General features: G+C 40.9%; 1 pseudogene; it reads left to right on the forward strand.

Moving 5' to 3' along the window:
* Positions 1 to 2,495: 2,495 nt before the first annotated feature.
* Positions 2,496 to 6,780, forward strand: LOC120849982 (annotated as a pseudogene).
* The last annotated feature ends 3,763 nt before the right edge of the window (positions 6,781 to 10,543 follow it).

The raw sequence follows: 10,543 nt of genomic DNA on the forward strand, positions 1-10,543 counted from the left end.
CGTAGATTTTTTTCTTAACCTGTTACTGACTGTAGGGCAAGAAGGATTAAATATGGGTAAAACCAACGTTTCTTGAAACATGCTTAAAATTCCTGTGCATCTACTTCCCGCAGAACACTCGAGAAGCCAATCACACCAATCCACGAAGAGAGCTCGGTGAATAAAAAGGCCAAAGCATGTTTAGACATATGAATGAAGCGAGAGATGTCACTGAGCATGGCGGTTCACGTACTGACTTCATGCTCAGTGTCACGTTACAGACTTCATTTTTAAGTCAAACATATTTTCAGCTTCTCCATTGGCCGAGTTTTCTTCGTAGATTGCATTGATCGGCCCCTCGAGTGGACGCACGGGCATTTTTAAAAGCAGAGAAAATTCGGTGGCACGTTGGGCATTGTTTTACGTGTGTACTGCACATATATTGTAATTCATTGACTTCCGATCTTCTTCCTTTACTACTTCTTGGATGGAAAGGGAACGCTTGATGCTGCGTACCATTTTTCGCATTTACACATTGTTGTAGCGAAGGGGGCTTCGTAGGGGACGCTTCGTCATCCGCTGGTCGCGCTCTCTAGATCGCACTGATTGACCCACTAAATGTTTTGAAGGAAATCATATCTGCGGGTATGTTTTAGAGCGTAAGGCTAAACGAGAAATAAAATTCTTAGTGAAACCTATACAATTATAATTGATCTGAAAGCGCGGCGAATGAGCAACTCGCAGCATAATAATACAGAGGAAAATACATGTGTTCATATTCTTGCTTTCTTGTTGTAGGAAGTCCGGACACTGATGCCACTCATCCATCTCCAGGAAAATGAATTTGACATCTTTTTGGACGGTGTCCTGACAGTGAGCGACATCAGAACGACAGTAGAAGCTGTGTGCACATTGCTGGCAGTGATACCCGTATCGTCTTGAAACTGTTTCAAATTTTGTTAGCTTTTTTACTGCGAACAGAAGAATCAATTTTTGCTACTCCAATAAAGTATATGATTGGACATGATGTTTACTGTTCTGCCTGTCACCTAGTTAATTACGTACAGGAATGAAGTGTGTTGACTTTGGCCAGACTGATGTTTGTCAACCTGTCGAAAAGGCCCAGTGCTAGCGATTAATGAACAATCTAAAGACACTTTGGTTGGTAGAAAAAAACGCACCTTGTGGAGCAAGAAATACAAAATACGATTTACTAAAAACTAACTAGGAATGTAAAAAAAAACTCATTTGTCATAAAAGAGGGTTAGAAGTACAAAATATGGTTTACTAAAATAACGCCAACATAATCTAAAGAACTCGAGATTTATTGAAAGAACCAAGGAGGGTTCCAAATAAAACATGAAATAGGGTTCATAAAGAAAAACCAAAGAAGGATCCGTAAAGAACCTCGAAATAAGGTTCATTAAGAGCACGAAAAAGGGTACTGGAAAGAACCCAAATGGGGTTCATTAAGAAGAACCAATAAAGGATACGAAAAGAACCCTGAAATAGGGTTTATTTAGAGCACCAGAAACGGTTCTAGAAAGAACCTGAAATAGGGTTCTTTAAGAGCACCAGAAAGTGTTCTAGAAAGAACCCGAAATGGGGTTCATCAAGAGCACCAAAAAGGGTTCGGGAAAGAACCCGAAATAGGGTTGATTAGGAAGAACCAAAAAAGGATCCTAGAAGAACCCCTAAATAGGGTTCGTTAAATAGAACCCAGAAGCGTTCTGAAAAGAACCAAAAATAGGGTTCATTAAGAAGAACCAATAAACGATCCGAAAAGAACCCCGAAATAGGGTTCATTAGAAAGAACCCTTTTTGTGGGTTCTTTTCTGCACCTTTAAGGGTGCCGCCCATTGGACAAGCGAAAGAACCCTAAAAGGTGCTAGTTGGCACGCTTTTTTTTTAGAGTGTATGAACAAAATCAGTAGCATCAGCACCACCAGAGCTTCGCCCCAATCAACATCATTCACCACGTGGAGATGCGGTCATTTTTTTCCTCTTTACTTTGCTTTTATCTCTTTTTTGTCGTATCTTCGTTTGTCTCATTCCTTTATCTCGAGGTTTTCGTCCGTTTACAGATGTTCTTTTTTTCATGTATCTTGTTCAGTTTCAGAAGCAAGGAGGGTGAATGTACCCATTGAAAGAAAACATAAGTAGCTTATGCAAACATAAGAGCTTAATAAGCTGGAGCAATACAGGCGAGCAAATAATCTTGAGGTGCACGGACTCGTTAAAACCTTGAATGAAAACCTGCTGGACAAGCTCAATGAAATCGCTGATCGAATAGAATAGAAGTGCCAAAACTGACTCGAGATAGTGTAGAGGCGGTCCACCGTCTTCCTACCAAATCAAACAAGACGCCCGTGGTAATTTTCCGCTTTATCAACCGAAACGAACGTAACGTGTGGCCTGAAAACAAGCAGAAGCTGAGAAGTGGTGCAGGAGCAGAAAACGTTTACTTGCAAGAGAACATGACCGCATCAAACAGGAAGTTGTTCTATGATGCCAGGATGAAGGCCAAAAATCTTGGTTACAAGTTCGCTTGGCACAAGGAGGGATTCACATACGTAAGAAAGAAAGAAGGCGACCCAAGTATTCGAATTGTGCATGACGATGACCTTGACTAAATCAAATAAGATTACATCTTTTGTGGCTGTTCGTTTTTTTTTTTTTTTTTTTTTTTTTTTTGCAGTGGCTAATGACGCTTTTGTACTCCCGCAAAACCTGAAAAGTCCCCTTGGTAAAGATTATATCTCAAGTATGACATGCTTTCATCTAAATGTTCAGTCAGCCAAAAATAAAGCTGTCGACCTTGAGTTGCATTTTAGTCAATTTGATTTTTTATTCGAGGTTATAATGCTATCTGAGACTTGTTATATTGATGAAGAGGATGTCTTAAGATTGCCTCTGTAACGATCCTTTTACATTAATCGTACAACTAAACGTGGTGGTTGTTTGTCTATCCTGACAAAAGACCCTGCGTGTGAACTTGTTAGCGATTTTAGCTGTATCACTCCTGATTACGAAGCGCTATGTCTACGTAGCAATCAAAATATTTATGCTGTCATGTACCGACCACCTAAGGGTGACCTCGAAGTGTTTTTTAAAGTTTTTTGAATTATTTTGTCGTTTGTTAATAAGGAGAAGTGCACAGTTGTTTGCGGCGGAGATTTTAACATTGATATGTCAGTAGACACAAATACGAAGAGAGCGCTAGACTTGTTAATCAACTCAAATGGTTGTACAAACGCTATCACTAGACCTACACGTGTTACATGCCAATCTCAAACACTCATAGATTTGCTTATTTCGAATTACTCGACCGACTGTATAAAAACTGGTGTCATTGGATGCGCCTTGAGTGACCACCTCCCAGTATTTATCGCTCTAAAAAGTGTTCCAAGAAAAGCTAGTAAATCGCAACGAACAATGATTCCAAAAATAACTCCCGATGAACTTGACCGTTTTCGAGTCGCCGTTTCAAACGCAAACTGGGATAGGGTATTACAGGAAAATACTGCCGACGGGGCTTACAATGTATTTATGGAGTTATTTCATGAACTATATAACACGTATTTTCCTTTTAAGCCCATAAAAATATCAAAACAGATGAGGAAGCGTTGGATAACACCAGACTTGCTGGGTAAGATTCGTACAAAAAATGTTCTGTATGGTCGGTTCGCCAAATCTAGAGACCAGAATTATCTGAAGCAATTTAAGAAGTACCGCAATGATTTAACCAAACAATTAAGGCGCGCCAGGGAGCGTTATTATTTCGATGTGTTTAAAGCAGCACAAGGACGTACGGACGCCATGTGGAAAGAGTTAAATTCTCTTCTCAATCATAAACGACCCTCAAACTCTATCGACAACATTTTTTTTCAACGGTACTGAACTTACCGGATGTTCTTTAGCAAATGCCTTTAACGGGCATTTTATCAATATTGCAAGTAATGATGAGACTCTACATTCTTCTGCTTTTAGTGACAAAAGAAACAATGACTCCATAATTTTAGAGCCGGTGGTCGAACCAGAAGTAATTTATATAATTTTACAACTAAACAATAGTGGAAGCTGTGACGCGGATGGCATTCAGATAAGACCCGTCAAGTACGTTGTTCACTTGATAGCACCGGTGTTATCTCATGTTTTTAACTTCTCTTTATCAACGAGCGTATTTCCGAAGAAAATGCAGATAGCTAAGGTGTTAGTATTGCATAAAAAAGGAAGCGTAAACGAAATGGGGAATTATCGGCCTGTTTCTATACTCCCACTTTTCTCTAAGGCTCTCGGAAAAATACTTTATACTCGAGTAATGACGTTTTCAAACAAATATAACTTAATAAATACCTCACAGTTTGGATTTATGAAAAATAGGTCTACCGAGGCTGCCTTATTATATATAAAATAATTTATTCTCCAAAACTTCGAAGAAAGAAAACTGGTTCTCGGTGTGTTTGTCGACTTCTCAAAGGCGTTTGACTGCCTTAATCATAAAATACTTCTAGCAAAATTAGACACTTACGGTTTCCGACGGCATGCCTTGCAGCTAATAAAGTTATATCTGGAGCATCGATTGCAATACGTCTCTATCAATGGAATCTCCACTGTTAACTAACCTATTTACTCTGGTGTACCGCAAGATAGTATACTGGGTCCCTTTTCTTTAATATATACATAAATGACATAATCAATGTAGATTCAGAAGCGAAATTTGTAAATTATGCTGACGACACAAGTATATTTTTCTCTGCAGAAAATACCGACTTATTATTTGATAAGGCGAACCGAATGCTCTCCGGGTTGAATTTGTGGAGTACATATAATTCACTTCAAATAAACACAGAAAAATCAAAAGCAGTGCTTTTTCGACCTAAAAATAAAATAATCAACACTAGGAGAGATCTTAGTTTAGACTCAATCAAGATTGAGATTGTAAATTCCTTCAAAATTCTAGGCGTCATTTTTTCGGATAATATGTCGGGGGATGAACATGTTAACTGCCTTATTACAAAGCTGTCTAGAACTGTCGGCATGTTAAACCGCCATCGTTATACCTAGGGTTCGGAGTTTTCGGTTTAAACCGATAAAAACCGATAAAAGTACGCCGAATTCATTTTCGGAAATTCGGTTTTAACCGGAAAAGGTCAGTTTTTACGTTCGGCAGTCTCGATTTAAACCGATAAAAACCGATAAAATTTCGTCGAATCCATTTTTTTAAATTCAGTTTTAACCAGAAAAGGTCACTTTGACCGTCCAGTCGTACCGCAGAGCCGTGGCGAGCGTGTTTTCAAACTCGTCGTGAGGAAGACTGACTGGATGCAAGCTCTGCATGTTGTGTCGTGCTTCAAAACGTCGCACCGTGTCTCTTTCGGCGATTTTGGCTCAGGCAGCTCGTCATCTCCTCAGCCTGCCAGCGTCCAGTGTTAGCGTTGAAAGGGTGTTCTCGAAGCTCAGGGTCATATATTAACAGGAAAGAAATAGTGTGGATCAAGAAGGAGAACCTGGGAAAGTACATGTTTGTGTGTACTATAATGAGATCACGTATTCGTGATGTACAGAAGGTGAGGTTCCATGTTTTTGGGGCATAGGCTTCATATCTGACTTGTTTGTACTTCTGCGTTTTTTTCTTGTTTCTTTTACAGTTGCACACATTTGCGAAATGAAGTGTCCATTTCTTTTTCAATGTATCTGTGACGTTATTCTTTGAGTGATCACAAATATCACAGCTACGTACAAGGATCATCTGATCCGGTGTCCGTTAGTGTTTATTTTATATTCACCGAAAAAAGCCGGTAAATTTTTTGCGGGCATAAATATACGCCGAAAAAAACCGAAAATTGAATTTTAATATAAACACCAAAAAAAGTACGCCGAATTTTGAAAAAATAGAAACCGAAAACGCAGAACCCTAGAACTTATACCTAACCGATACACGTCAAGTTACTAGTTTATAATTCCTTGTTCTACTCGCACTTAAATTATTGTAATTTAGTTTGGGCTACCACCATTTTAACGAATCTTGAAAGGATACATTTGTTACAAAAAAAAAGCAATAAGAGCCATAGCCGATGTCCCATTTCAATGGCATACATCCGACCTATTCAAAAAGTTCCGCATTATCAATGTGCACACTTTGTAATCTTATAGGCTCAGTACAAGCCTTAAGATAGAGCTAATTAGGAACACAAACTTTCTAGTAACCCTTGGCCCCCTCTCAAAAAATATTTTTACTTATCTTACTCGTGGCGCTGAATGTTGGGGGGTGGTCACGCCAAGAACAAATTATGGCACTCAAATGCTGAGGCACAATATTCCTAATTTACTAAATCTTTACGAATCGAAAAACTTGGACTAGAATAAAATGTCAATAGGGGAAATCTGTTCCTTATATATGATGGGTGGTCATGATAACTAGTTAAAATCACTGTTATCGTATTTGATTATATTGCTTTATCTGCCATAGTGAATCTTTGCGTGTTGCAACCTCTGTGTGTATGTATGTTTCTTTGTTTTTGGTTTTTGTTTTTCCTGTTGTGTTCTCTCGCCGTGCGGTCAAGGGCTCGTCCAGCTGTGTATGCAGCTTTTTCCCTTGGTCGCCGCCATTGAGTGTGATGGAAATAATATATTATTATTATTATTATGTTCGTTGCTAGTTTAAATATCGGTTTCGTCTGTACTTGTACCAAAGTGTTTTTAACCTTTCTTTGATTATTTTCTTTTATGATTTCTTTATATTATTTTTGTCATTCGTAGAGTATTCCTTTGACATTTCCAATGCTGAAAAACTGCTAGATTCTGTGTGTTCGTTCATCGCGGCTTGACAGCTAAAGGCAGTCAGATATACTGAATTCCTGTATAACTGTTGCCCGGAGCGCGTCTGCGACTGGTGTGTTCAGCGTCCTGTGCGGCCCATTCATCATAAGTGGCCCCAAATTGGCCACAAATGACGTCAAAGAAGCCAGAGTGTCATGGTTGTAGGATGTCGCAATCCTGGTGGTTGGTCATAGAAATGCTGGCGAAAATCACGAGCAAACGCAAGTGTCGCTGTGGTGGTGGCTTTCCAACTTCCGGCTGCCGAAGCCTCCGTGGACTGTCACACTGGAGAGCAACCTGCAGCAGAACAGGCGTCTGCCGCCCGCATCTACCACCGCTGCTGTGACACCGCCAGGATCGCGACCGGCGACAGCGTGACACTTTTATGACGTCATCGGTCGGAAATTGAGGGCCCACATTTTTGGACGGGGTAAACACAGGACAGGGAGACGCGTTCCAGACGCCATAGTATAAAAATACGCGTTTCGCTTTTCTCGCTAATTCTAATAGGAAATGATTTCCCACTAATTGTAACAGAAAACCCCCGGGTTGGGTTGCAATTATATGCCCATTTGAATTAGCAAAAACAGACGAGAAAATAGAACAGAGACAAACAAAAACCGCCGAGCTCGACGGATGTTTTTAGGTAGAAATGGTAACCAACTCTATCCCGTTATATCTAATTCGCCAGCAGCAAGTCAGGAGCCGTACTTTTAATGTTCTGAACACATTCTTAATAATATACTTAAGAAACAAAACAAAAACTCCAGACCGAATTTAGTACAGTGCACGTCGACCTAGTTTATAAGCTTTAAGATCAGAAGCAAAAGTGTACCTTATAAAGGCATGTGCAATCATTACCGCCTATTGTCTTCATTTGTTTTTAGCAATTTTTTCAGGGCACAAGCGTAATTTTAAGGTTTTGTGAGAGAATAGAATGCTATCGGTTTGAGTGAATCTCGGGTTAACAAAGTGCTGCATTCTTGTCGGTTTAAGAAATACAACCGAGAAGACAAGGCTTGCTTATGATGTCATCGGTAGCGTATCTGTCTAGGAGGGGAAAGGGGGGGGGGGGGGGGGCGAGCGCAAGCCTTATTTTTTTAGAGATCCAGAAAAAATGGTACGGCACAAAATGGTCTCAGACGAAATGGTACCTGTCATAATGGCCCCCTGACAAGGTGTTCCCAAGCAGAAGCCCGGACGAAATCGTTCATGCCAATTTTGTGGCATAGATTGCTTTCTTTTCGGAGATTAGTTAATGTTTCGTATTTTATATACATATTGAATTGAAAAAAAAAATCTTTTAATGAATTAGTTAAGCTATGAAACACGAACCATTCTAAAGTTTCTGTTTTAATTTTTAAACCGACTGTACGTCACTAGCTGAGTCAAAGACAAGATTAGAAGTATAATAAATAATATGCAATTACATGTCTCAAATCATGTATCTATAATATATGATAATAAGCGCGATATAAAACAGCTTGTTCTCTAACACGCCATCGCGAATACGTAGATAATATGCCCCTTTGCCTAATAATGATCATGCGTTCTCCTGCAGTTTCATTGCGGTAATTCGTAATTTAAGAAAATCCTTTCGCAAGACGTGACTATTTTTATCGCGCACCTATATATCTATCTATCTACGTATATCTTTCACTAACATCCAAGTGCAGCTGACGTTACGAGCTGCTAAGGTCAGTCAAGCAGTGCTTAAAACTAAGCGTATTAATGGTGCTCGTCGATATGTTTGTCTATGTTATAACCGGGTAGTCCAACGAATCGCCGAGGCGCTTTTAGTGTAAGCCTACGTATTTGTGGAGTGATTTTAAGGCCTCAGCTTTGTACAGTGCACTCACTTATGCGAATATGATGCACAGAGCCGAGTGAGCAATAATCTAAATATGATTACCCAGACTATGCAACTGACCTGAGATTCAATCGCATTAAGTTTTCTCATGAAAGCCAAAAAAACAATGCCTCTACTTTGCGTAAACAGCGAATTACATATTGTGATTTGCAGACTGATAGCCGGCGGCTGCTCCACAACTTTGAAAGTATTCGCTGCGTATAATTTGCACATTTGTGTATCTTTAAAGACGACATAGTGCATGTTTAGTTTTGTTAGTGAATCGCACGTACTGTCGAAGGTTCTAGCACCCATTCAGTGGTTATCCACAGCCTGAAGCAAACGAAACGATGGGGGTTTGAAGAAACCGAATAAATTGATTTTATCACGTATCGACCTAAGATTTTGTACAGAGGTGGCTGAAGAACCTGGATTAAGGTGATATGAATTAAATTTACTTACTTACTCAAGTAAAAAGTTGTAAATCAAATATTTTAAAATCCCCACCTTCAGCGTTCCGTCTGGTAGCGAACGGCGTTTGATTGGTACAACAGCCGACAGATAAGGTACGTAAGGTCACGGGCGGCCCCTCGACCTCGGCGCAGCAAACGACGTCTCTGATAAAGAAGCGAGGCGTTCTTTTTCTGCGGTAATTTCGAGAGCATGATTATTTGATTCTACCTATGAAACACAACAAAGTTAATAGTGAATTAGGAAAACAAAAAAGGTGCACTCTCGTTTTTGACAATTATTTTCGGTGAGATGACGTCGTCTGTTCTGCACCCTCTGGTTGCTACCGCGCCTCTTTTCTCTTCTGCAACTTTTCTCCGTTTTCTTTTGGGGAGCAAGTCATCTACATGGCATGCTTAGCCCCTAAGGAGCGAGTGAAGGTTGCTCTCTTGTACGGGGACTGCCAAAGGACGAGGGAGGTTCGCCGACGTTCTGGGGTGGAGTTTCTGCGGCGGCCTCCGGGCTGCCGCATAATTTTGTTCTGGGCAAGGCGCCTCAACGAGGAGGGAAACCTCGAAAACAAGCCAACAACAACAGGGGTGTCATCACCAAAGCGCGGTACTCGGTGCCTTCGCCGCCGACTCCCATCGGTCGACGCGGAGAGCACTGCCCCATCTGTCGGCTGTTGCGTCAATCAGACGCCTTTCGTTAGCAGGCAGACGCTTTAGGTAGGAATTTCAGGTTTTTGAGTTCTAACTTTTTACTCAAGTAAGTCAGCTCAGTCGCCTGGAGAGTAGACAATTTTAGTATAGCGTTGCTGGATCTTACGTATGCAATACGCAATAGTATAGCGTACGCTAAAAATGACCTGCTAGGACCGAATTTAGTTGTGCGTTACGTTTTCGAGTGAGCACCGCGCATGATCCTGGTTAAATTTGCTAGAGCCGTAGAATTCCGCGTGCTTATAGCGCAACCATGCTCCTGGAAAGAAATATTGAAAAAGAAAAAGTGTCCAATCATTTTATTTTAGATTAAACCAAGCCACAGCTGCCTCGTCAAGCGCGCTTTTCTGCGGGGTACAGAGGCTACGAGTACGAGTGCGTAGCCAAATTCAATCACGGAGCCTCCGTCAGTCGTCCCGTGGAAACAGCACCTTTTATCAATGCTATCGCGGAATGAAGTTCATGACCCTGATGTCCAGTGCATAGCGAGAACTTCGGCGATTTTTTTTTTTTTTTAGAGTCGTTCGTCCGTCGGCGATGAACTGTGGGAATAGACTTAGCCTTAAGAAGATCGCAGCGTCGACGCACACTGCGAGCGGCGAACATTTCCACTGTGCACTCCTTCAGCTGCAGGGCGATCTGATTCGACCGCGGTAGGTCCCAGAAAGAATCGCCGAGCTGAACACCACGCAATTTCACGTAACGCAGAACTTCGAAAACA

Source organism: Ixodes scapularis, unplaced genomic scaffold, assembly GCF_016920785.2.
Source record: "Ixodes scapularis isolate PalLabHiFi unplaced genomic scaffold, ASM1692078v2 PGA_scaffold10__122_contigs__length_95168666, whole genome shotgun sequence".
Lineage (NCBI taxonomy): Eukaryota > Metazoa > Arthropoda > Arachnida > Ixodida > Ixodidae > Ixodes > Ixodes scapularis.